The 27740-nt window shown below is 30.8% G+C and overlaps 1 protein-coding gene and 1 long non-coding RNA gene across 2 annotated transcripts in view; both read left to right on the top strand.

Moving 5' to 3' along the window:
* Nucleotides 1–27740, top strand: part of LOC132755967 (GTPase-activating Rap/Ran-GAP domain-like protein 3) — a 76291-nt gene that overhangs the window by 24596 nt on the left and 23955 nt on the right. The window lies entirely within an intron of this gene.
* Nucleotides 9760–12434, top strand: LOC132755969 (uncharacterized). Its single transcript, XR_009629267.1, has 3 exons — nucleotides 9760–10378; nucleotides 11085–11161; nucleotides 11428–12434. It is a non-coding gene; the product is annotated as an uncharacterized LOC132755969 (long non-coding RNA).

The raw sequence follows: 27740 nt of genomic DNA, 5'->3' as shown, positions 1-27740 counted from the left end.
ATCTGACGGAAGTTTGTTACGTCATGTTATATCTTGATTTGGTGTATCCAAGACATGATCAGCATATTTTAGTACTTTCTTGTAAAAAGGTATATTTTAAATGCATTTAAATAAGTGAAACATTTAGTTTGTGACATAGAGAGACTGACCGTAGTTCAAACGAATTGTTAGCTGTTTTGTTTTAATCTCACATTAAAGAATCGATCGATCCGAAACATAGCAATTCGAGCGTATTTATAGCCTAATATACATTTAAATTGCATACGTCTTTCTCATTTATTTTATCAGATGGTAAAAAGACATTTCCTTTTGTTATTTTTATTATCTTATTATTTCCTAATAAATTGCATGACAACAGAAACAGTATGATCCAAACGGATTAGGAGCGTCATTATTTTCTCATTTAATTCATTACCTAATGGACTGCATCATTTTCTGTCCGTCTAAAAGGAGTCCTTATTCTTTATAATAAACAGCACTCTTATCATCTGCGCTCTTTATGAAATAAGACAGTAACGATAAAAGCAATTGAGCCGCGTCATGACAAAACCAACATAATGGGTTTGCGACCAGCATGGATCCAGACCAGCCTGCGCATCCGCGCAGTCTGATCAGGATCCATGCTGTTCGCTTACACACCCTATTACAAGTAGAGAAGCTGATAGCGAACAGCATGGAGCCTGATCAGACTGCGCGGATGCGCAGGCTGGTCTGAATACATGCTGGTTGCAAACGCATTATGTTGGTTTTGTCGTGACGCGGCTCAATTAGATTTTAAAATATACCTGCTAGATCGATCATCTCCTCCTTTTACCTTTCGACTTTAAAAAATAAAGTCTGATTAAAATGAAGTATAAGTAATGTTATGCACGTCAAAATGGTGAGCTGTTAAATGATATATATCTAATAAAGACTGCAAGAGGTAGGCAATTAGCAGGCTTCGGCAATAAATGGTTTGATTGGTCGATTGTTTGGATTGTTTGTTGTTGTTGTCTTTTTTTGTGGTTTCTGTTTTGGTAAGTTGGTTGGTTGTTTATTGGCTTATCTTGTTGCTTGCCTGGCTGGCTGGCTGGTTGGTTGGCTGTTTGATTGATTGGTTGATGTGTTGTTGAGTTGGTTGGTACGTCTTAGTTGTATTTTTTGTACAAAACGCATTGGTTAATGTTTTGATGGAATGACAACTTGAATAATTAAAATTATAGAAATGTTAATGTTTTTTTAATAATTGAACGTTGCTTTGCAATTTTAGCTTTATTTTAAATCTGTTGGATAATCTGTGTTTGTTTAGGAAAGTTGGTGTTTAGTACTATTCACGCGAATTTTAATCGATATAATGTTAACACGTTTTCTTTATAATAAAGATCACTTTTCTCATTTCTTATCATAATTATCAGTGAAGATCAGGCGTGACATCACATTTTACATTTACGTCCTTGAGTTTTTTCTTCTAAATTGTTCACATAAACCATTGGAAAGATTTCTTAGAAAACTTTATGTGTTAATAGTTTCTTTGATTAAAACCGGTAAGTATGAATAGACACGCAAAGCTCCCATTGTCTTCGAAAAAAATATCATCTTTTCCCGGTTTTTATACTTCACAATGACATGTGCGTCAACAAATGTTTCCGCAGTACTTCACTTCAGTGTTGCTTTATTTTTCTAGTCCGTCAAAGCCAATGATTCAAACAAATTTAAATTGGATACTGCTTAATCTGATGACAGTTTCTTTGTTAATTACGCCTGATAGATGTTCCCTTTTATTCAAATTCATTTTCATAAATGATGTCTGTAAACTTATTATTTTTAAGTGGGCGCAGTTTTGCATTTGAATTGAAAAGTAATTCATATACATAGATGTGAATGTGTAACGATGAATTATTGTATGTTATAAATTCGTTCTTGGAATCTTTTATTATTTTATATAGTTACTTATTTTAATTTTTGTTGTTGTTGTTGGTCTGTAATTAACATTTTGAAATTGTATATGTCAGTACATTATATTTAAAATGAGTGATTTAAGTTAAAAACATGTTCATACGGCGTTTTATGTGACGGTATCAAGTTTTGTTGTTGTTGTTTTTTTGCGTATTGCTTTGGTAATAATATAGAAATAAGGAATCATATTGAAAGTGGCTTATTAGTGTGAATTTCCGCCTATATTAATTAATTTTGATATATTTTGGGGGGTTTCCCTATTTTCGTCGTAACCAGTTGTAACATGTTTATATGCGTTATGTTGTTTAGCATACAATGTTATCGAAGTCATTTAATCAATTCTCTTTACGTTAATTTATTTATTTTTTATGATTTTGCCCGTGTCACAGGTTTCACTTAGGGTATTATATCACCTGCCCTGTCCATTGATAAGATCAGTTATGGCGGCTGATTTGTGTCATGTCGTACTTTCGTTCTGTAGGGCTGGCTCAAGACGAAAACTCGAAAATACATGTACGACCCTCTTCGTACTAACAGTTTACAGGTTGCTATAGGCACTTTGTCGTATTTTCGTGTTTTCGCCCGGTGCCCCGCAGACCGAAAGTACGACATGGCAAAAATCAGCCACAATAGATCGGTACTACTAATCATTTATTACAATTAATTATCACCAACTTTCTTATCCAGTAAACATTTTTATATAAAAAACTAGCTTTGTTATCATTGTTATACATGTTAACAATGCAGCTAAAATTCATCTGGGATACATTTAAACATTCCTTAGAAGTTATGGTTCGTATAATTCGGAAAAAATATACATTTAGGAGAATATAAAATTAATGTATATATAAATATATAGGAAATAGGAATGGATCGCGATCTACTGGACAACCCTGTTGTACCGAATGAAAGATATTTCATGAGCGGTATTTTAGTTTTTCATAGATTCGGAACGCACATTAAACGCAAGGATAAGATTGTTTTTGAAAAATAACATAAATAATAAATAAAGCATTATCATGAATTATGACAATAATTATATTTATTGGTCGATTCAAATATAAAAAAAGAAATCGCAATAAAAATAAAAGAACAAATAGACAAAATGTATATTGTAATTATATTTTTTACCACATATTGACGTCATATAGGAACACACATTCCAAAGTGGCGAATTTTTTTAAGGTGTTAAAAAAAGAGCTTCGAAAGGTAGTTATACGATGAAACCAGAACTCATTCAAAATTGACTGGTTAAGGTTCTTTATCCTCATCTGACGGAAGTTTGTTACATCATGTTATATCTTGATTTGGTGTATCCAAGACATGACCAGCATATTTTAGTACTTTCTTGTGAAAAAAGGGTATATTTTTAAGGCATTTAAATAAGTGAAACATTTAGTTTGTGACATAGAGATACTGACGCCAAATCATTAAAATGTTTTTCAAATGAATTGTTTGCTGTTTTGTTTTAATCTCACATTAAAGAATCGATCGATCCGATACAAAGCAATTCGAGCGTATTTATAGTCTAATATACATTTAAATTGCATACCTCTTTCTCATCAATTTTATCAGATGGTAAAAGACATTTCCTTTAGTTATTTTTATTATCTTATTATTTCCTAATAAATTGCATGACAACAGAAACAGTATGATCCAAACGGATTAGGAGCGTCATTATTTTCTCATTTAATTCATTACCTAATGGACTGCATCATTTTCTGTCCGTCTAAAAGGAGTTCTTATCCTTTATAACAAACAGCATTCTTATCATCTGCGCTCTTTATGAAAAAAGACTGTAACGATAAAAGCAATTGAGCCGCGTCATGACAAAACCAACATAATGGGTTTGCGACCAGCATTGATCCAGACCAGCCTGCGCATCCGCGCAGTCTGATCAGGATCCATGCTGTTCGCTTACACTTACCCTATTACAAGTAGAGAAACTGATAGCGAACAGCATGGATCCTGATCTGACTGCGCGGATGCGCAGGCTGGTCTGAATACATGCTGGTTGCAAATCCATTATGTTGGTTTTTGTCGTGACGCGGCTCAATTAGATTTTAAAATATACCTGCTAGATCGATCATCTCCTCCTTTTACCTTTCGACTTTAAAAAATCAAGTCTGATAAATATGAAGTATAAGTAATGTTATGCACGTGAAAATGGTGAGCTGTTAAATAATAGTTTTCTAATATAGACGTGTAAGAGGTAGGTAATTACCCGGCTGTGGTAATAAATGGTTTGATTGTGGATTGTTTGGATTGTTTGTTGTTGTTTTTTTTTTTTTTTTTTTTTTTTTTCTGTTTGGTTAGTTTAGTTGGTTGTTTATTTATTTATCTTGTTGGTTGGCTGGCTGGCTGGTTGGTTGGCTGTTTGATTGATTGGTTGATGTGTTGTTGAGTTGGTTGGTACGTCTTGTTGTATTGTATTTTTGTACAAAACGCATTGGTGTGCGTGTTAATGTTTTGATAGAATGACAACTTAAATAATTAAAATTATAGAAATGTTAATGGTTGTTTAATAATTGAATGTTGCTTTACAATTTTAGCTTTATTTTAAATCTGTTGGATAATCTGTGTTTGTTTAGGAAAGTTGGTGACATGGGGTTTAGTAATACCATTTTCTTTATGGTTTGATAAAACTTTACTATACGAATAGACATCATCTATCATACTACCATATACTTTTCCTACTTAAACTGATTCTAATGTGTCTTCGCTTATGAGTTTATATTTTATTTATTTATTTATTTTTATTATTATTATTAATTTTTATAAATTCATTTAGCCTAGTCCTTTAGTTCATTTAGTTTTTATCATTTATTGTTGTGTTCCTTTCAAATGATTTCATATAATGTGTATATGATGTTTGTACAGTCTCTTATAACTCCACTATGGAGTGGCAATATACTTTTTATTATGACTGTGTATATATATATTGATTGTAACTTGTATGAATGTATATTGATGAGACTTTAATAAATAATAATATATACTACCATGAAAAGATATTTTATCGCGATCTTCTTCACATGTCTCAAGCTTATTATCTTAGTGATGGAGAGACCAGTTTTGTATGAATACAGATAAAAGAAAACATACGCTGTATTTTTAACATGAATATACATTTGTATAAAGTTACATACATTTTGACCATTCAAATTAAATTTGAAATAGAATTAAAGTATTTCGCCAGCCTTTATTATAATTTAGCTGGTTACATTTGTGCAGAAAAGCAATCTTTTGTTTCTTATTTAAAATGAGTAGTTATAATATTATATATGTAAAAATGAAAAAAAAGAAAGAAAAAAAAACAACCTGTATGTAAAATATATTTTGTTGCTCACAATCCTCGTCTCTTACTTCCTAAAATATTGCTTTATTGTTTTGTTTCGCTTTTAATCAAACAATACGTGTAATCTAATGGCATAAAAGAAATGAAAACTAGAGACAATCTCTCAATAGACGTGCTGCACGGTAATTTTGTAATTTGATTCATTAGGCAATTTCCAGAAAATCTTTGTTCACAAAATTGCTTTATATTGAAGTACATCTTGGCACCAAGGCATTGGATTCAGGCGAGAAGTATTTCTTTGCAGTTATGGTCTCTACAAGCAGCTAGTAATTTAAGGTTTACAAAGCCATTTAAAGCTTGCAAAATGTTGTTTTACATTATCAAATGTCTATAATTATGCCTATAAAAGTTGTTTAATAATTTGTTGGTCAAATACTTTTTGGCCAACATTGGACTTTATTACGAACGAAATATAAAATTGTTTCCGATTTGGCATCCGATTATTAATCAATTTATGTTGAATTAATGTAGTTATAACTAAATATATTATTAAATAGCGTAATTGGGTTTTATATCCATGCATTTTAAAACATGCACTAATCTGCAATTGAAAAACAGGGTATTTTAAGTTCAAGTAGAACGTTGGTCACACAATACGTGAGAGAACAGTAACAATATGAAATACAACAAACCATACACATTAAGATTTTTGTCAGAAATACAATAGAAATTGATCGCGTTTGATTCACACTAGTCTTCATACAACATATTATCTGAAGTAATCAACGTGTCAAATTTGAAGTAAATATAATTTCCGATAACAGTTATATTTCCTCGCCGCTGCTTGTATAGTTTCACTGTCTACAAATTGTTGGAGATCGTGTTTAATACGAAAAGAAAACTCATTGTATTACCATGGGAGATATAGTATTATCGACGTGTTTGTGATTGTACTCGCGTTCATTTCACAATGTGTCAGTATACATTTAATGTCATATGTTTTCGTTATACAACACAAACAGATGAATAGTGATTTTTAATTTGCTTGGACAGTATTTCGTTGTGGCAGATTTAAGAATTTCGTGTACAGTTGTTCTTCACGATTTCACTTCATGTTTATTTAAGCGTGTACTACTGGATTATTATATTAACTTAAGATGTAAATATATTCAGCAGATGATGTAAAAGAAGGGCTGTTATCTTAAAGTATTTTTTTTAGAAATGTTGACGCTCTAAAGAAGGAACTGTTTTTCTTCATTCATATTATTCTTATCTTTAATATTTTTATCAAGAATCATTGATGCGTAACACTAATAAATTGGTATTAAACAATTATGTATAGAAGGTATTAACCGTATCAAAATTTCCAACTATTGGATACTGTGTATGACTCGCTTATTCAGCGTGTTATGAATGGCATGCAATGTTGTCAGCCTGAACATGTGCTTAAATACATTTACTTTTTATGGGGGACTTGAATAGTCTTAAGAACTCATAAGAATAAATATGGGTAATTTTTTGTTGTTTTAGACACGATCTGCCACTTTAAAGTTAAATGATACATTATACCTTGGTATATTTAAACAATTACTGCTGTAGTATTAATATTGACTTTATCGCTGTGACAGCTGCAGGAGTGCGTCATTTAAACAGCTTTAACGGCTGTTTTTATTCTCATCAAGAAATGCAAATATTTTATAAAAATCTTTAAATTTTATTTTTGTGGTAAACATTTTCAAAAACAGGATTATTACGATTAACAAAACACATTAGGGGAAAATTGCAAATTTTCATTATTTCAGCGACAAAACTGAATAGATCTGAATTTCTAAAAGATATCATATCTACAGCATATATCTGAAATTGTACAAATTGCGTAAAACAAAACAAAGTGAAAGATGGAGAATTTGAAATCTCGGTTCCGTGCACGTTCGCAATCAGTGAATGAAAGACCGTATATGTCGATTTTGAATTTTCGTGATCGATTAAAACAACATACAAGTGATAATAAGGTATCAAATAAACGGGATATACACATGCACCATCTGGATGTTACTTACAGACAGCGGACATTTAGGTATTGTATATATATTTATCTCAAGTTTAAGAGTAAGAAGTTTGCAAAGTGTAAATCATAAATATAACTCAAATGATTATTGTATAACTGTCAGAAATACAGGGCAACCTCGGCAGAGAATTTCTCTGTCAAGAAATTAATTTCTTTTTCGAAAATAGATAAAGTTTTTCCAAAGTTATATTTCATTATAAAATAAACTTTACTAGAACATGAACCAGCTGATTTTTTTTGTCTCCGAAAGCGTGTTGCTTTTCAGAAGTTGAAATATATTTAAGTGGTCTTAATTGAAATCAAATTCATTATTAGTACCCACAGCGTTTAAATGTTCCTGTTATGATATACCTGTTTTATACTTGTATAATGCAATTGTCACAAAGCACGAAAATATTCTTGTATATTTATTTCTTATGACATAAATACGAAGTGATCAGTTTACACATGTTTAGTTTAAAGCAAAGCGAAGAATATTCCATCGCATGCATCTACTGATTAGCTCAATGTAACGAGTTATCGTATATTGACACTCTAACAGAATAGGATAGTAGATGCCTTGGAGTCACAAGACTTATTGCGGTAATTCAGTTGTAAAAGTTCGCTCTTTTATACCGTACTCTGAATAATTTACCTGTTATGTCATGTATGTTGGTAATGACTATATAACAAAAGTCGTTTGCTCCGGGGAAATATTGTTGTAATTAAATAAAGAATAATGAATAAGGTATAGCAAAGTATTGGCTAAACCATTGGTAAATAAGGGGTTGTATCTGGATAGAAAACAGATATGAATTTAATGCATGTATGTGAAGATATGGGATGATTCATTTAAACAAGAAAATAATACTATTATTTCGACATAAAATGCGTTACTCTTTACTTGGTAATAACTGTTTTGATGCATCAATTAATCCCGATCAAAACGGTCTGTATTCTTTTATAGTTTTACTCTTTCTGGTCACCCATTGTGGCATTCAGACGTTGGTTACTTCTCTTATGATATCATACTATATACCTCTTCAATTATGTACCCATTAGTCCGAGAATATATGCACTTTGTTTTTCTGGTTAAGATGATGAATATCACATACTTTTGGTGTGTAATAACTTTCTGAAAAATTATACCGGATGCATTAACAAGAATACCAAGTAAATGCAGAGACGGCATCATATCAAAATGACATTATATTCATTTGTTTTTCATTTTCAAGTTCATCCAAATGATCTATTCAAAAGATTGACTGTTATAATGGTGATTTAGCAACAATGGATATAGGAAAATGTTAAGGATAAAGTATAAATCTGCCTGAATGTAAAAAGACTGCTCCACTATTCATATAAATTGAACGTTACAGGGAAATTGCAATTGATATTTAAAAAACTTCCCTATGGCCACGTGAGTTATTTATCGTTTGTTGGAGGTTAATTATAAAACGGAATTTGTAAACTTATTTTTATTTTCACATGTTCACTCACAAAATAACTTTGGATGGGTATAATGTCAGTTTAATATCACATCCTGTTGATGGTAATCGCTAACGCCTCAATTGACATCACTTGTCTCTCTGATGAACATTTTGTTTTACATGCACTATTAATTTTATTATACCGTACACATCAATAAGATACACACTACAACATAATACCCTGAATGTATTAACATACCTGTTGATGTAAAAAATATATCAGTGCAAATTGTAAACAGTTACTGGTATACATCTACGGTCCATATATTTCATACATTTATGATGATTTATATAGAATTGGACCGCCACTGATTATTTTGTAAAAAAACCTGTATTATATGTTTGTATATATGTACTCACAGGCATTTGCCTTTTGTTCAATAAAATTATTCATATATCCCTTTAAAAATGAATTCATACTCGTGCTTGTACCTCTAATCTAACAGTAATGTATCTTAAATTTAGTTCATAAATACTTGACATAAACATAGCATGTATAGTAAGAAAGCAAGAACAAGTCGATATGATATGTATAGTTTCGTTTATATATATATATATATTGTGTAACCATTTATTTGAAATTTGTGAAATACTGATTACGGAGACAGTTTTCAAAAAAAGCTTTACAAGCTTCCTACTCAATCCGTAAATTTTATTTTATGTTCTTCATTATGTAAATGTGTGGATTATAAATAAAATATTGTTTTAACTAAACTACTGTTCATATATAATCTTGATCTTACTGTGTTTTAAATGTTTTGCGTAAATTGTATTATTTCAAACCGGAGGCCAATGTCACATGAACAATAAGTTTTTGGAAGTTGCCGCTATTTCACTATAAGTTCATGTGCTATTCGTTTGTCTTTATAAAGGTAGAGAGTGCGTGCTATTGGCAAAGTAGAATTTTCTGGCAATATTTCCATAAAAGTAATCGATGAAAGTAATTTGATAATGTACATTCTTTTGTCTAAGAGTATTATTAATCCCAGCAAACACACGGCGTTAAAGTAACGTCGGGTTAACGTTAGTTTTTGATCACGACGTCGGCGACCAAAATACGACGTAAAGCTGACGTCCAAAAACCGATGTCTATTAGACGTTTCTTTTTGACGTCGTACTAATGTCAGGTTCTGGTCGGTGTCCTGACGGTAGGTAAAAAATTAATAAAAAATAATCCTTATCCGCTGTTGTAATCATTTAAACTTTTTTTTCAAATGTTATTTGGCTTACAAATTAAGTGTATCAAGTGCCTTTCGAAGACCAAGTGTTCGGCGCTGCAACCTAATAAACATATAGGTGGCGCTGTATATAAGCAAGTTAAATTACATGTGTTATTGTTATGAAATCTATTTATAGCCACAGATCTGTTTACGAGTTCCAATCATTTAACGTTATAATATTATCATTTGTGGTACATTATATGTTTTTAATAGTGATTTAACATTTAATCATAGTGACAGAAAAAGGAAATATAACATTATTATAATTCGAATATACAGCCACGTGGAGGAAAAATTCAAATTCGTAAGCGTTTCGTACGTTTTGGCGGAGGTCAGGAATCGGGATGTATTGATAAAGTGAATATTCTAGATTTTCTTGGAGAAAAAGGTCAGTTCAATTTATTTAAATTTATTTCTACTTTGTATTTGATAAATAATTGCATGATTGCAAGTATTCTTAAATTTAATAATCATTTTTTGAACAGTTGAAGCAAAATGTCTCACAATTTCGCGATAATGTCTATTAATAAATCATTTCAAATTTGGCATGTTCTAACTCTGCTCGTGAGGAGTTTATAATGTGCCTTTCAATACAACCAAAGAAAATGCTTAGTTTTCATATTTTTGTTAAATTGTGATGTTTTGTCAGTTAAAATCTGAGAATTGAGAATGTTTTTTGTACGATTTTGAGCATTTCGGACCAAGACGTTTCGGTCCCAGTCATTTCGGCATTTTCCCAATCGGCCCAAATTTTGATCAGAATACATCTTACCTTAATGTGTTTTACACCAGATTTTAATAGCATTCTAATAAATGAACGGAAAATAAACGAAAGAGCGAATTGATTGATTATCTAATTTAGTAGTTATAGAATGTCGCTTCATTTAATCATTGGTAGGAAAAATGCAATCAAAACAATCAAAACAGAACATAAAATTTTTAACAAAACGTAGTACATAAACATACATTTATCATTAACAATTTATTAACAAGTTTTAATTTGAAACTATGAAAAATTTAAGTGTGAAGACTTGCGTAACTGTTCTATTTAAAAAGTAGAATATACATAAGTTAGAATATAATTTTATTTTCAGGTAGTTCAAGTGTTGGACATGCTCTTAAAGGTCGGAGGGACAGAAATACGTGACAATGTAAAAAGAAACATGGGAAAGTAAGATTTTTGTAAATTCTATACATACTTTAATCCATACTAAACTAGAGTTTTAAGTGGCCTTTTAAATTTTCAGTATTCATGTTTACTTTTAATTTTTGTTTAAGTTCACTTCTAAAAAGCTTGCAAAGTTGTTCATTAAGTTAAGATAACTAAGTTAAGATAACTTTAAAAATTACTATTATTATTACTATTATAGGGCAGATAACGATAAAAAAAAATTTGCTTGTTTTTTTTCCATTTTTCATAAATTTCTTTTTTTTCAGTGAAAATGATATAACAAACGCCATTGGACCGTAACATATCCTCCAGACAGACGAGGGGTGGTGAGAGAAGGTCATACATGAATATCTGAAAGCATCACACCTCCAAATTTGTGCTAATTCTCATGGATATTTAAAAGTATAACTTTGTGAAGTAACTAAAAGGAAGTAATTTATACGTTAGTGTCTGTAAGTGACAGTTATCAAAAGGAGGTAAAAATATGCCAAAATAGAACTAAATGTTTTAGTTATGCTGTAGAAATAGAGTTAAAATACTGCAAATCTAAAATCTGTCATTAATTGTTTGAACCATTATTATCCGAATCGTTTAACATTTCTTGAAATTATAATATTTTCATTTTGTTTATAAGGCAAACTTTGAATATCCTCTATATGTTTTATTTATTTCATTGTTTTTGTAATACTGTTTGTTTTGTTATAAACTTATTTTATGTTTTATTTTGTTTAATTTATGAAAAGTATTTAGCCTTGCAGAATTTACTAAAACTGTATGTATCAGCTTTAAATTGCAACTTTTATTTTAAATAAAAACAACATGAAAACATATTTTTGCTTTTAGTTTTTTGTTATACATTTCATTGGAGTGAAAGTTACTTAATAGAATGAGTTACATTAAATTTGAGCCATAAAATATCTATAACATGGTAAAACAAAAAGGATTAGGGAAATGATCAGGTTAAGGTCAGAAATTGGTCGGATTTAGGGCAGAAAAGGATTAAGATTTAGGTCGGAAAATGGTCAGATTGAGGTCGGAAAATGGTCAGAAACTGGTTAGATTTAGGTCGGAAAATGGTCAGATTCAGGTCGGAAAATGGTCAGAAACTGGTTAGATAATGGTCAGATTTTGGTCAGATAATGGTTAGATTCTGACCTCTACCTGACGTCAGATTATTACGTCAAAAAAACTTTCAAATCCAACCGTTTTCCCGACCGTCATCCGACGTCAGAACCTGACTTAAATCTGGCGTCAGCTTGACGTCTTGTGTTTGCTGGGATGTGTTTCTAATTTTTGACTTATCACGAAAGATAAATCTCTCTTTATTACACTTTCAATGTTGAACTGAAAACTTGTTAATTCTTCTTACACGCGGATGGAATACTTGTAAACGATTTATTCTGAACATAACTATGTTTTATACATGTTTTCATAATACATGGTCGTTTATAACACTGAAATATTCATATTTTAATCAGCATATGCATCAAATCATTTCATTATTAGAAGCGCAATTATTTCGAAGCAATATACTTGTACACTCAAACCTTTTATCCTCTTTTTATTATTGTTCAAGTCAGTGACATTATGCTCTTGAAAAACAGTGTCATCTTAATCACATTTCCCAAAACAATTCTCTTTTCTATTTGCTCTGTTAACAGTTCGTTTCTCGGAATGGGCAATTGTTCTCTATATAAGATCTTATGAGAACATAACAGTGCATTTTTTCTTAACGATTTGTATTTTTCCTGAACAGACTCCAGTGAGGATTTTTTTTTTATAAAAGACGGGACTGGAAATATTTTCCCGAGATTTTAAACAATTTGATGTAGATCTAGAAACTCATGTGCAAATTTTCAGATCATTCCTACTACCCCGTTTCTTTTAGAATAATCTTTTTATAGTGCAAAATAGCACAAACTATTAAGGTTTTGCAGCCCTTTTCATTCAAATCGTATTGAATACTTTATAACACATACCTTTTTCATCCTGTGCAGGGTTTTTAATGCATATTTTTTTTTCTTTTTAGACTCTTTGACCTCAGTGAGCTCCTTTAAATCACGCCGGTGTCACGACCTTTATGATCATTCTTATATTTCTTAATTAATTAACTTTTCAATATAAGGCAGTTTTCACTTCAAATGTAAGGCTAATATGAAGTTAGCCACGATATTATGAACATAAAACAAGACCATTATGTAAAATGTACGGCTGTTTTGGTTTACGACAAAAAGAAAGCTCGGCTATTATGATATAGGAGAATTTTGATTGGCTCTCTAACTCGGCCATTATGAATTTGCTTTTTTGCTTTTTAATTGAAAAAGTCGCCATTTTGAATGACTGCAAGCTAGGTTACCGAGACATTTTTAAAACAAGAATCTCATTTGCAATACCTAACAACAACGGAATTTTACATTACGTATTTTTTGGTTCACTAAATACTTAACTATTTTAGATTATGTGTATAGTAAATTAATAAAATTGTCAATAATTCTTTTTTAGATTATGTGAAGTTAATAAATACAATTGTCAATAATTAAGTGTTTTCAAAATGGCCTTGTATTGGCGTTAGACTTTCATAAATTATTAGCCTTCGGCCTTTGACCTCAGAATAATATGACAGTCTTCAGCCAATTAACAAGGCCATTATGAAAACACTAAGTTATTAACATTATAGTATTTTTTCTATTGATCATAATGGCCTATAAAGAATGTATTTGTTATTGTCATGTCTTAATTTTTTTGTCATTAAAGAGAAGTTCCTTTACCTGCCATGATGTCCATTAATGAAAGGAATAAAGGGAATCATAAAATTCATGATAGAAAATTCTTGGAACAAGTTGTTTTAAACAATTAATTAAAATCAATGCAATATTTTTATACCTCCGCAAACATCTGGCTCGTCCTGAAAAAAGGCATCAGTCGTGATTAATAGTTGTACGAATATTAAATTGTAAAGATTCCTCTGTCATTTTTTCTCGCACAAACAAATTTAGACAACGTCTATAGCTTGCAGAAAATTGTACTGCGCCAGTGATCAGTAAAGTATACTAAATGCGTCACAGGGAAATTAAAAAGTTCTATAAAACTCGAAAACTTTAATTAAACAATGCACAATCGTTAAGTCAATTCAGAATCTAGTGAAATTGCATCTTATTCTAAGAATTAAAACGGGCATGTTGATAGTGAAACTAAATATCATTTTTATTATTTTAACACATTGCAAGTTTCTTGAGTACATGAACATGTAATTTAACCTGCACTGTTCTTTGAAACTCTTTATTAATGGTTTTATTTGTTAAATGGAAGATTGCACTGTAAACTGTGCTGGAAAAAAAACTGTGTAAAAAGCCCGTTGAGGACGACAATTTCTTTAAAATCGTGACACGTTGCCTTGAGTTATATTTAAATTAGTTTCAGGGAATTTATGATTATGTTTTTTTATACTTTTATATAAAAATGTTGTGATAGGGCATGAATACAATTCAAAGAATTTTTATTTGAAACTACTAATAGCATTATAGATTCAAATTGATATAAAGTATGGTACTGTTTTGAAGTAAAATATGATATTCAAGAATATCTATTTTGAATAGACCTACAAAGTTAAATCAATATAATTATAAAGATATCATTAAGATATTAAAGACATACCTGAAAATGTTATTCGGAAATAAATAGATAAAAAGGCATACACGTCTTGTTAAACAAAAGAAAGAGGTGCTTACTAAACGTAATATTTAAATATTTTAGGACACTTGTTTCAAGAATATTTCTTTTAACCGTTTCTAAGAAATGTTCAACCATTAAGCATGAATATTAATGACACATTTTAAAGTTAATTTAGTTAATATTCAAGGTATTTTAAATCTTAATCAATACTCGAGACTTGAAAATGCATTAAACTTTAAAGCAGCATTCCTCCAGATGAGTGAAAATATTTCAATGAAACCAAATTTGTGAAAAAATGTACTAAGATTTTAGAAAAAGTAGAAAGATTCAACATTCAAGTAATAATTTACATGTTATGAGCGATTAATGGTGAATTTTGCATTATGTGAAACTATATTTCTACTGCGTTACTAACGCAGTAAGGGCATTTTTTGCATATTTTGATATATTTTTGTAATGAACATCGGTTGTACATGTAAGTGCCAATGATAATGTGAAAATTGCTTCCTTTTGATTACCATGCAATACCATTCAGTTTATATATCGTATAAAGTGCTTTTTTATCTCATTGAATTGCATGACCTTGTAGGATGCATTATTTATGGATAAAGACACTTTTTTACGGTATTAAAGGGAGACACAGGCAAAATTTTCATTTCTTAGTTTTGAATTTTTCATTCATTATTCTGTAAATGCCCTCAAAATGAATATATTAGACAGTCAAAGGAACAAAACTTTTCTCTATATAAAGAATAAAATGGTGGTTTCCTAACTTGACCCGCGTGGGTTAGGTTAGAGCGCTTAGATTTCACAATAGTTGTCAAAGTGAACTCTGGAAACGTTAAAGAACATGTCAAATGAATGACTTAGGCTTGTTTCAATCATACACTATCCACAGTATCTGTTATTGTAACTTCAAGTCAACTGACTTGTTTTAAAGCTATTTGATGATTCTATTGGCGTCTAAATTTTGTTCAACATATATAGATATATTTACGCTTCAAACCCAAAATATATAGAATTTAAACTGAAATCAATGCTGAAACTTCAAGAAAAGTCATTTTAGCGTGATTTGAGTACATAAGATCATTTCAATATTTTTGTCATTATTTTGCCTGAATATCCCTTTAGGTGATCCCATATCCGTGATATGCACGTCTCGTATAATCAGCGGTATGTTAATGTTAGGTTTGACGATAATTGATATTGATTAACCCTTACACACAAGTCCACTTATCTTCATCTTCACGTTTTCAACTACAATGTAGAACTAGCGTTGTAGGGACAAAAAAGGAAAACTATTGGATAAAAAATATTGTTAAATTTAGAATGGTGTTGCTTCGTGGGAGAATATTTTATTATAGAAAATAATCTATTTTTATCTGTTCACTGATATTTAAGGAATGTATTCCAAAGTGCGGGCAATAAATGATACAATGTCTCTCCCACTGTCATCCAAATATAGGTTTAATGAAACCGAATCTTAAAATTCTCTTTATGCCATCTTTACAATTTCACTTGCACTTAAGTATCATAGCTTCTTTGTAAAGTACAAGTGCAGTTGTTTATGATAATCACTTTAAATTTCAGAAAAATAGCTTATGTTGTCTGTGGGCAATGAAGAATGAAAAATTAAAGATTAATATATCAAATTCATGTAGAGATGATTCAACAACATAAGGAATTCAGTCCAGTCCTTGAGTTATCAAAGAACGGGATACGAATTTTAAGATGTATACTTTACAATAATTTAAAAGGACTTTACTTTACTTGAAAATTATGAAATTTTATCATTTTCGTGACATAAATACTGACTTTAGAAAGAAAAAACCATAATCAGACTGGATGATAAAGAAACAAACAATGAACATAAAAGTTTGTCTCAAGTAGTGTTTGAACACACGCTCTGTGTGAACTCTGTTTTTTCTCTGAAAATAAATGATCTTAAAGAAAAGATGATCTGCACCTTAGTGAAAGGCAACTCCATTCATGAATATACCGAAATACTAAATATTGCATCTAATTTATCTTAAAGGAAAAACTTGTTCATGAGATGTTTTTGTTTTATGTGGTTTATTAATATCCATTCATTGATATTTTAGGAATGTTTTAAATAGAAGAGACAGTTATTAATAAAAATGTCTCTCCAATTGCCATCTATAAATAGCTTTCCTTAAACCGAGCCGTTTTGCTTTTTGCAACCTTTAAATATTCTTGATGCACTCTTTTGCCAGTTTTAATGTGTTGCTATTTATAGATAATTGCGATACAGAAACAGTTGTAGAACATTACAATAAATATCACAAAATTGGATTTGATGGGACAAAGTAATTTATATAACTGTTCAGTTTCGTATAAATTTGTATAAAATAGCCGTTCAATTCAGGTAGTTATCGTGACTGCTTTGTCAAGAAAAACCTCATATGGTTTTCAGACATTGTTTAATGACTGGACCTTGTTCATTTTCTGTATCAAATACAAAAATCCATGAAGGTTGTAAATGATCTAAAACCAGACGTATTATTGTATGTAATTCAATTCACAATGAACATTAAAGCAAATGTTTATATTCACCAAACTTATCCGATATTTCGATGGGATGAGTTGACATAGCGTTAATATACACAGGCTACATCTTGAAACAAATGATTTTAGTTAATATAATGTAACCGACAGCTTCTATATACGTCGTAAATAACAGAAAACAATAGTGTTAGGCCTCTTAAATGCCTTTAAAAACTGATAAGTGTTTGTTCACAGTCATTAATATCTTTGTAATAAGTTTTGCTGTTTCTTTTATTGTTAAGATTTTGTTTTAATCGAGACAAATATCAACCCAACAAACCTAACAGAACAGTATTTGTATTTTTCATATAAGCGGGTGATGCATGACAGAAATCAACGCTAGGGCATTTTTATCAACTTAAAAACTCTTTTACACCAGAAGTATATGAAAACAACTTGATTGTAATTGTGCTACTGTTTCAATTTTCAGTATTCATACCGCTTGTCATTGCCTTATAGTTTGAAATTATTAGCGTGTGATTTCGCAAAGATTTGTAACATGACTGAGATCCGAATATAACCGGCATTGACATACATTTGCTTTCTAAAAAAATAATTTGTAATCATCATAACCTTAACATTATTCAATATCACAGAGATAGACATAACCTTGTACATTTTTGCGACATTAAGTCACGCATGAACGGGACAGACGATAGGTAAAATATCGGCTTTTTGCCATTATCTCCAACCTTATCCAAAGATGGATCAGTGAATAAAATTAACTGCTGCATTACTGGTGTATTTGTTTGCGCCTTTAAATAGGAAAGATATCTTGGTATTTGTTTTACGACGGCTATTTTGTTTAATGCTATTTTGTTTAATGACGCGGCTTTGTTGTCTTCAAAATTAAAGGTGTGCCTCGGTGAAATAAACCTCTTATACTGAAAGAAGGTGGATTGTGAATTTTTAAGATGTTGGATTCCATTCAGTAATTTTTATAATTGGTTATTTTTAAAATCCTGATGATTTTATTCGACGACTTATCTATGTGCAGACAGTTAGATATTTACTTAATATTATAACTTAAATTTGTATTCCTAATGTTTTTACATGTATTTTCTTTTTAACTTGAATATGAAACGGTATTTGATTTCGAATACGAGTACGTGCATGTGGACGAAGTGCAAGGAACATTTCTTAATTCCATTTGATTCACTCCGACATCATTCGAATATGATTGAAATCTTTTTGTATTGTTAATTTGATATTTGACTTTAGGGGCATCCATGGCCGAGTGGTTAATGTCGTTGACTTCAAACCACTTTCCCGGCATCGCTGTGGATTCTAATCACGACACGGACTTTGGATTTATTCATGCGAGGAGGCTACCCCTCTAACTTACGGAACGTAGGTGGTTTTTCTTAGGTGTCTGTTCGTGATAGAAATAATGCCTCAACCGTAAAGCTGGAACATCGCCATCATATGACCTTTTCCGTGTCGGTGTGACGAAGAACCCAGTCAAACAAATAAACAGTTTGACGTTTTAATAGAAAATGAAATTCATTTAAACATACGAGTACAATGCTTTAAGAGATGACCATTTGCTACAACAATAATTTTGGTATCCAAATCGTAGAGGTCATCGGGATCAGTATTATTTGAAACAATTTCGATTTGTCTTGTTTTAATTTGTCACCAAGTTTGGAAATTGCTTTCGAGTGTTTTGATGGGTAACGGAATAACATTTTGTGGCGATCATTTGAAATGTGACAGGCAATGTTAATACCGTTCATATGATATCTGTTGAGATATGTTTACAGTAAATGGCGCTGTGCAAGTGTTGTGATATTGCCAACGTTTTGGGGTGTAACTCTTAAAGATGTTAATGTACATTTTATTCCAGTAACGTCGGTATTTAAATGTTCACTGCATTGATATTTATTAGACTTTATTTATAAGCTGAAGTTTGCAATATTGATTATCTTGGTAAGAGACATGTAGGTGTCAACCTCTTATATTTATACAGAAGATATCTTAAGTTTGCACTGGATTTGCTTTGTTATGTGATTTACATGATGTTAGTAAATATCGGGTTTCATTTCCATTATACATGCATTTTTTAATTAATTATGTCTTGGATTTAGAACAGGTCCGAAAGAATGATTGTTTTTTTTTTTCTAACCAGATAACAAAATATAGCAAATTATTAAGAGCTTGGGCATTTCTCTGATCAATAAATTGGATATTTGTATAGATTTTTGATACAACTAAAATATCTATGTATGCTTAGGAGAATGTCACGTTAACAAGGTTCTGCAATTAGCAGGTACTTTGCAGAATCAGTTTTTAACGGCAACATCAATAACGCAATATCCTATTGTAGGCATTAGGATCTTTAACAGATCATGTCAACAATCCGTTAAATGCGGAGAGATTTACATGCAACGCATTGTGTAAGCTGTGTGTGTCAAAATATCTTGCTTTAAGGAATAAACATTGCAATGGAGAATTTAAAGTATCCACACCGTGCACGTTCTCAATCAGTGAACGACAGGCAGTATTTGTCGGTACTAAATTATCGTGACCGGTTCCGCCAGCATTCAGGAATTAGTAAGGTTTTGATGGAGAAAGAACGAATGCACAACCTTGATGAAATTTACAGACAGCGAACATTGAGGTACTGTTAAGTTTTTTGTTTGCAGTTTTGAAAAAATTACTGTATGTAATGAAATGTCATTAAGGTTAGCGCTAAGTTACGAACTGTGTACAAAATGATACACATTTTATTTTTTCCGACATTTGTAACAAACACTTTAAGATGTTCTTTCTGAAATTCGTTTGTGTCCTGACAAGCAAAATATGATCGACTGATCTTAGAACATTTTAAAAGGAATAATTTGGTACAATTTGATGCGGGCAGTTAAAGTAATTTTAAGGTTAATCTCATGCTCTTTTTTCAATATTCTTTAATAAGTGCTAAAAATCATCGTCCTTTTATAATGCTCAAGGCACATTGAGGAATGGTAAATATCAACGTCCTTTAATCAATGTCAAGGCACATTTACAAGTGCTAAATAACCAACGTCCTTTTATAAATAATCAAGGCACATTGAGCAATGCTATATATCAGCGTCCCTTTATCAATGGTCAAGGCGCATTGTGAAGTGCTAAATGACCAACGTCCTTTTATCAATGGTCAAGGCACATTGTGAAGTGCTAAATAACCAACGTCCTTTTATCAATGATCAAAGCGCATTGTGACGTGCTAAATGACCAACGTCATTTTATCAATGGTCAAGGCATATTGTGTAGTACAAAATTAACAGTGTTTAGTTGGCTATATTCAACATGTTTAATGTAGGGCAATGTTGCAATGTTTATTTATCAAAGTCGCATTGGGGAGTGAAAAACAGTAAGCAATGTTAAAGATGATAACAATATTGCTAAATCTTCATTTATTTGTCTTAATGACGCCATGAGTAATACAACAGAGGAAATACTGTAAGCAATTTCAAATGCGCCTTAAGTTGTGCTTTATAAAATAAGATCAGAAGGCATAGTAACTTCGATGAAGGAGAAATGACAGTGCTCACATTGCTGTTGCTTACCTAAATGTTTAATTTAAAGCATTACTCAGATAGTTTTTATTATACAAAGTACATAAATGTTATAAAGCTATACTAAGCTATTACGTTTTGTGTTTTTCTACAAGAGATGAAGTTATCTCCAGGCGTTTTATAAAGGAAGCGTAAACATTTGTCTCAATATTACTATAAAAATATATATATATAACTATATATCATTGATTCAGAATTAAAAAGACAGATATCTACCTGGTGGTTGGTTTTCATCATTGAACGAATGCAATTACAGATAACCGTTACATAATGCAGCTCACTTGTAGGCGAATAATTCCTTTAAATGACTTGTTATAATTCGTAAATACACGTCAATGGCATGAATCAGATTGCCCGTTCTTAGCGGTTGATATGAAGAAAAGGGTGATTAGGTAGAAACTGTTATCGGCAGACAAAATCTGTCACTTTGAAGTTATATATTACACACGTTTTCTTTCTCTAATTGAAATAAATAGAAAGTGTAATATGTTCGACTTTGATCACTATGGCAGTCACATCAGTTGCAAAAAAATATACAAAATCAATAGCTAAATAGATTATGGGAAATAAAACAATATAGCAAAATAACTATGCATTATACTTTTCTCCCAAAAACACATCGAATTTTGTCAATAGTTTATTTATGGAAATAAATAATTTATACATGTACATGAAATACAAAACATATAACATTTATCGAGGTTCTACAATTTTCAGGTACTTTGCAAAATTATGTGGTAAATGGCAACAGTTAGCACTACATCCTATTTTAGATATTAGAATATTTCACATAAATTGGCAAAGTAGTTCTCAATGACAAATGTCCACTATCAATGCTGATTTTGCATTGAGTAGAATCGGCTAATGCAAAAAAAGCAATGAATACGAGTCATCAGTTCTGGAGTCACATTGAATAGAATTAAGCAGCGCACAATGAATAGTGTTCATTTATCAATATTCATGTTCCATAGAGATATGAACAATTTTCAATTTGCAATGTTTAAAAACTTTATGTTGTGATTAATAAAAGATGCTTGGTTAAATAATTATGTTAGAGGCGCTTTGTTAATGGCGTACTAAAATACTGAGTAAGAAATTTTGGTAATTTCAAAGACGATTTAACTTCATATGCTCAAAAAGGAATGCTCTATGCTTGTTGCTGCCCTTTAATTTAACGTCTACTACTCAATACTGAGATAAAAATGTTTGGGACTTTGAGTTGTGCTAATTAAACATTGATGAATTAGCACAATCAACGTCTCTATAGGTTTTGCTTTTAAATAAGCTCTTAAGCATTATCAATGCTCAATTAGCTATTTAAGCAACACTAAAATGGCCATAAATTATAATAAGCAAGGGTGTTTAATCAATTTGAGTGAGTAATTTTAAGTTCTATTTGTGTTATGCTGAATGCGCAATGCTTAGTGACATGTTAAGTTGTGACAAATCTCAAATGGTGATTTGAGTAGAGCAAAATGAAAATACCGGTTTAGCAATGTCAAAGGCGCTGTTCGAAGATTCATGCACTTTCATGAATTTTTTGAAAAATGTATTTAAAAGTAAAATATTGTTAAGTGAATAAAGAAGAAAAAATGACTAATTGCAAACGGCGCTTACAATCGACAAAAATTACCAAAATCAAAATCTGCAAAACTAGCCCTGTGATAGTCAAGCTGTAGAATATGGTGCAAAAATTAGTCATTGGTGGCATATAACATTATTACTTGAATCGTTTTACTGTTCTTAAATGTTCTTAAAATCTTAGTATATTTGTCTAAAGTGGAGGCGTAAAATAATAAGAGTGATGCATTGATTGTGATAAAATCATTGCTCGGTCAGCTTTAATTCTGATTTCTTTATAATTTGTAGCAACATGCTTACATGATACATCTCACATGTAGACAAACAAAACTTTTAAATGACTTGTTATAATTTGTATTTTAAAATGTCAATTACACGGTTCAGATTACCAGTTCTTTGGGAAATTAAGTAGAGACTGTTATCGACAGACATAATCTGTCACTTTGAAGTTATATATTACGCACGTTTTCTCTTTCTAATTGAAATAAATAGAAAGTTTAATATGTTCGACTTTGAGCACTATAGAAGCAACATAAACGTATAATTTAGACACAATCATGCTGAGTTTTTTCTCACGAAGATAAAAAAAGACTTAATACATTATTGGAAAATAAAAAGTATAATAAATCGCAAAATAACTAGGAATTATACTTTCTCTGAATAACACGTACTTTTGTTGATTGTTGATATATTGGAAGTATCTTTATATAAATACAAACTAAGATATTGCTTTTATACAGATACTTCGTTTGGCCAATTGTTACTGACAAAATCACATAATTACACTACAACGTATTTTACGAGTAAATACTACAATAATACGCATTCATGGTCAAGGTAAATAGTTTATAACCAATGCTGAAATAACTAGGTGTTTTGGCGCATGAAAGAGCATTGATCAATTGGCTAAATCAACGGCTTTTGGATGATAATCAATCAGTAATAAATCTTTACATTATAACAAATGCTAAAATAACTAGGTGTTTAGAGCCTGAAAGAGCATTGATCAATTAGCTAAATCAACGGATGTTGCTTTTAAAATACCTCTTAAGCAAAGGCAACGCAGAAGAGTGTTCTTTAAAAAGCTCAGTAAGCAATGATATTAAGAGTGATTTGAGAAGTGAGTAATTAGAGTCGTCAGGGAGCTTCAATAAATGGTACAACGACATCGGTCATTTAGTTACGAAAGTTGTAACTAAATGGTTTTGAATACTATTGCTCAGTAAGCTATGTATTAGGATATTTGGATAATATTGCTGCATAAATTGCCAATGCTCTCTAAAATCAACGGTGCCGCGAAAAGTCTTAAATAAATAAATAATTAATAAACAAATAACAATTATCATTTAACAAGTAATGTCATTTTTGCATAAAGTGTTGTACTGAAATTATGCGTTACATATTAAAGCAAAATTCTTTTTCTGTATTGATTGTTTTAAAAAACGATGAAGCGTTTTATTGCTAAGCTGGTGCATGCAGCTTGCGGGCCTGGAAGATGTTGTTTAGACTCAATTAAAAGGAGGCAGCATTCTTGTTTTGTTTTTATTACTTTCGAAAGGATCTTCTTTCTAACAGCATTGAGCTATCAATATTAAAGTTGGCTGATAATCTATACAGGTAGCAAGGTTACAATTATCTTTAATTTTACAATTTGGCTAAAGGAAGATCCTTGCTCAAACGTACCTGTTTTGCCTGATGTTAATCTAATCACTTATGTTCTTATACACACAGGCTATTCTTCATCCTGTTAACAATTATGTAAATGATTATGTTTTTGTTTCGTAAAAGAGCTTCTTTGCCAGAGGCTTTTTTAACTTAATGGTGTTTCCTTTTGGATTTGTGGCTCTAATGAAAGTGTTGTATTACTTGGGAGAAGATGTCTTGAACAGTAGCTTATTGTTTTCAATTTTTAAAACGTTCGTGACAAGCATGTATTATATCGATATAAGACACAAGTTGTTGATTGGAATTGTGAAGTTTAGATGAGCTGAGAACCATTGGTATTTCTAATGTCACGGAATTTTTCCAATAATCCGCGGCGATAACAGCAGCAAGTATTTGTGAGAATATCTGTCTATATAAGACAATAAAACTCCTATCAGACGTGAATTCGAAAGGAAACATTAAGCTCACAATACAGAATAAGAATCGTGTGTGAATATTTAATGCAGTGTGATATTCAAATTAAAAAAAAACTTATCAAGAAGTTATTTATCGTCGTCTTAATTTCAAGTTGGGATCATTTAAAACATGTTTATTGCTCGCTTCATTTAATCTTCGTCCAGGATGAATGTGCATGATTTTAAAGATAATAACCCTTTCGTTTGGGAATTTACATTTCTATCACAACCGCAGTATAATTATTATCAAACGTTAAACACATTTTTTGACTTATAATTGTACAATGTATTTGAATTTGTGAAAGCATTAAAACTAATTATATATATATACATTGACAATGGATTGTTTTAAGCAAAAATTTCGCACCAGGTCTCATTCAATGAGAGCCCGTCCAAAGCCATCGTTTTTCAAAGAACGAATGAAACAAAGCGGCCACCTGGACACAAGATCTCGGCAAAACAGTATTGACGTAAAGCGTGACGTCAGAGCATCAATTGCCCACTGTTACCATGATCTTGTCCCAACTGTTTTTATTCCGGATAGTTATCGACAAAGGGCATTGAGGTACTACTTTTTAATATAGGAAGCTTTTGCATGATTGTCTCTAATGTTTCATTAATGTGCATTACAATCTTTGAGTATTTATTGCCATTTTGGTTGACAGCTTTTTGCTTTATTTTTTGAACGCCAAACCGTTATTGTGTTGTGTAGTGCTTTTAAACTTTCCCGAAGTTACAAATGGTTTTATGAGTTCTTTTACGATATTATATAAAATATTGCAGCAATTGTGCTATATAATTTGTCATAATAAACATGTAAAGACTACGCTTTGTAATCAACAGGTCATGTTAAAAGGTTAGCTTTACTTGATGCGTTTGTACAATATTTTGATATAACCAGAACATGTGCTGTCTTCTTTTTAAAGCTGTATAAAATTATCTATACGATATGCTTATTCTTGTAATATTGACAGCTCGTCCGATCTAAGTACTATATAGTCCGTCTTTCATATATGTCGAGTTATATTGAGTAGCGAATGAGATATCTTTAACTTGTTAACAAAGGAACCATGCACAAATTATGTAAACCTTTGTCAATTGAACATCTTGTTATGTCACACAGCGTTCTGATTTTGTATAACGTTCATGTGTATATATGACGTATAGGATTTGAAATTTTAATCAAAATATATAAAAAGGTACGTAAAGGTATACGATATAAAGATAAATGTTTTACTTGCAGTTATATACGAAGTTATAAAGATTGATGACAGAAGGTTTTAGCCCTATATAAACAAACGGTTAATTGCACATATAGCCGGACCCGCTAGTCGAGGGTTATGTTTCAAACAACCGTTGAAATATGTCAATTATTCTTATAACGAATTAACAATACTGCAAACGTCCTTTTTTGAGATAAAAAATGTATATCTTTATAAATTGACAGTTGCCATGTACATAGTTTAAATAAACTTCACGTTTATCCAAAGAAGACCGACGTTACAAACGTGAAAATTATTAATACGCGGAAAACATGCGACATCATGTGATAAAGTAACGTCAACCGCATGCGCTATTATTTCTTTGTCTCTGAAATATTCTGCTTTTTTTTTTCAAAAGTCAACGATTAGTGTTTTAGTCTTAATAATGTGTAATTTGTCACACAACACGTTTTCATGTCATGCAGCCGTTTTGTTTGTCTTTGTTCCATAGAAATTAGTCTTAATGACATTTTATGATGTTCAACATTCATATTTCGACCTCGCATCATGCTATTTCGCCTTCGTTATTTTATTATTTAGTCAAGCAATCATATAATTTTGTCTAAGTACCATGTAAATTTGTTTGTCTTCTTGGCATGTTATTACTATTAATTATATTATTTTTCTCAAAGTACCTCGCTCATTTGTCTGCTAAAAAATTAATGCCAAGCAACCCTGTTGATATGTTAAATATGCTGTACATTTCTTATACATCTAGCTATTAAACTATCTTTTCTATGGCACATGATCTTTCAGCACAATTACATATTACTACGACTTAAACAGTCGTTCGTTCGTTTAAAATATCAAGAAGTCATTTTTATCATAGTACAAATGTATACAACACGGGGCATGTCAAAATATTGCATTATTTGTCGTTAATTTATACGAATCACCAATCACTATCACCAATGCTTTTATGTCATATTGTTGCACTATTGTGTCATTAGACAAATATCTACTTGAGTAATTCCAATAAAACAACAATGTCAAAAGGATGGTCATTAAACAATATGAATCTGACTACCTCCCTTGAGAATGTCAAAAGGCGTGGCTATTTGGTCAATATAACATATGCATTAACTACCACCACTGAGTTAATGTCAAAATGATGGACAATTTTGACAAAAAACCCTAACATTTGAATAATCAATTAGACTACTTTTAATGCACTAATGTCCAGATGTCAAAAGATTGCGCTTTTTCTCGTTAAAACATATGAATCTTTCTACATCAAATGTTTTAAGAAAAAAACCCAATTAACAACTTCACTTTGCATGTTTAAAAAAAACAGAAAAAATTTGTCAATTATAACCAACCCTTTGCACCTTAACGTTTAAACTAAAACATTTTTTTTAAAAGATAATAAAAATACCGGGTTTTAATGAAAACGCTGAAAGTTAAGCAGCCGCCTAAAAAAAAAACTGGTTTTTCTTGTTTAATTTATTTATATTAAACTAAAGGAGCATACATAAACGGTTTTTAAAAAAAATCAAAAAATTTTTACCCTATAAATTAATGATATCACATCGGGCGCATTTTTTATTCGATTCATTCAAGAATATTTTCTTTATTTTAAATTGTGAAAAAAAAAATTTGTGACCAATTGTACCCTAAGATTTTCGTCGAATTTCCACACTTTAAAAATTCCCCAAGTTTTCAAGGCTTTTTTAAAATTTTGCTTTCCCTTTTTGTGCTTTTTTTAATTAAAAGCCCTTCCTTAAATACTACAAAAACGATCATAAATAAAAACATAGCATGACGAAATAAAAGGTTCATGTTCGAAATGGATTTATGAGTACGTGGAATTGAAGTTGAC

The sequence above is a fragment of the Ruditapes philippinarum genome, unplaced genomic scaffold (assembly GCF_026571515.1).
Source record: "Ruditapes philippinarum isolate M1 unplaced genomic scaffold, ASM2657151v2 ctg2801_1_1_1_1, whole genome shotgun sequence".
In the NCBI taxonomy this organism is placed as follows: domain Eukaryota; kingdom Metazoa; phylum Mollusca; class Bivalvia; order Venerida; family Veneridae; genus Ruditapes; species Ruditapes philippinarum.
This window is presented reverse-complemented; position numbering and strand designations above follow the sequence as displayed.